This window comes from Ixodes scapularis, unplaced genomic scaffold (assembly GCF_016920785.2).
Source record: "Ixodes scapularis isolate PalLabHiFi unplaced genomic scaffold, ASM1692078v2 ptg000215l_1___fragment_2___debris__unscaffolded, whole genome shotgun sequence".
NCBI classification, from domain to species: Eukaryota; Metazoa; Arthropoda; class Arachnida; order Ixodida; family Ixodidae; genus Ixodes; species Ixodes scapularis.
This window is the reverse complement of record NW_024609938.1, coordinates 170,513-171,917: the sequence shown is the minus strand read 5'-3', so window position 1 is coordinate 171,917 and position 1,405 is coordinate 170,513. Positions and strand designations below refer to the sequence as shown.

General features: G+C 44.3%; 1 long non-coding RNA gene across 2 annotated transcripts; it reads left to right on the top strand.

Annotated features, from left to right (window-relative positions):
• Positions 1 to 611: 611 nt before the first annotated feature.
• Positions 612 to 1,172, top strand: LOC120846412. 2 transcript variants are annotated; one of them, XR_006076966.1, is made up of 3 exons: positions 612 to 654; positions 769 to 1,010; positions 1,125 to 1,172. It is a non-coding gene; the product is annotated as an uncharacterized LOC120846412 (long non-coding RNA). The 2 variants fall into 2 exon arrangements; XR_005717015.3 differs by lacking the exon at positions 1,125 to 1,172 and having other exon boundaries at positions 769 to 849; positions 953 to 990.
• Positions 1,173 to 1,405: the final 233 nt, after the last annotated feature.

Sequence of the window (1,405 nt, the reverse complement as noted above, 5' to 3'; positions counted from 1 at the left end):
AGAGTAATGTAACCCCAAAACTCTAACCGGCGATTTCCGAAAAACATGAATTACTCAAAACTTGCTGCTTTTTCACAAAATTGTTTCATTTAGGTTGGGCTTTAATAATGTCTCCGTTTAAAATTGCAATCGCAGCATAGCCCATTATACCAATACTTAAGAAGGTAATTAACATATTTTGGTTAGTAAACATAATTTTATGTTTATTCTCTTCTCTAACGTTTGTCATTGCTGTGGTATTGCTGGCTACTGCAGTGTGTGACCCAATTGTTATATGTTTGTTATAGGTACTTTGGCCAGATAAACCTCAAAAGAGGTACCAGGTGTGCACCATGCCATACCGCAAAGAGCGGCATTTATTCGAAAGTGCTCAGGCTCATCAAGGAAGGGAAATGAACCCGTAGGTACTATCCAAAGATTGCCAGCCGCTCTCTTCAAGCCGCATGGAGAGCTCTATGAGTTCAGCAAGTGTTCCTAGTGGTCCTTGGGATATTTCATGCTGGAGGCTTATGTAGTATTGGTCTTGTTTTTTTAATTTAGTGGGTATAAGGCAAGCTGTATTAAATTTATTGCAGGTTCCAGTTGCACCAAGCAGGTGCACTCACCCTCAGGTTGCAAGCCGCTCTCTTCAAGTCGCATGGGGTGCTTTATGAGGTGAGCAAGCATTTCTAGCAATCCTTGGGACATGTCGTGCTTTAAGCTTATGTATTACTGGCCTTGTCTTTGTTACATTGTGGTATATGGCAAGCTGTACTAAATTTATTGCAGGTCCCAGCTGCGCCAAACAGGTGCACGCACCATTACAGATTGCAAGCCGTTCTCTTTAAGCCACATGGAATGTTGCATGAGGTGAGCCTGCATTTGTAGTGGTCCTTGGGACATGTGCTGTAGGCTTATGTATTACTGGCTTTGTCTTTGTGGTATACGCCAGGCTGTATTAAATATATTGCAGGTCCCAGCAACAAAAATTGCAAGCCGCTCTCTTCAAGCCGCGTGGAGTGCTCTCTGAGGTGAGCAATGATTTCTGGTGGTCCTTGGTACATGCCCTTCTGGGGGTTTATGTAATACTGACCTTGTCTTTGTTATTTTCTGGTATATGGCAAGCTGCATTAACTTTCTCGCAGTTCCCATCTACACCAAGCGGGTTGACCCACCGTCAGACCGCAAGCCGCTGTCTTCAAGCCGCACAAAGTGTTCTATGAGGTGAGCAATCATTTCTGGCTGTCTTTGGTGCATGCCATGCTGGGGGTTTATGTAATAGTAGCCTTGTCTTTGTTACTTTCTGGTACATGGCAAGCTGCATTAACTTTCTCGCAGTTCCCATCTACACCAAACGGGTTGACCCACCTTCAGACCGCAAGCTGCTGTCTTCAAGCCGCACAAAGTGTTCTATGAGGTGAGCAAT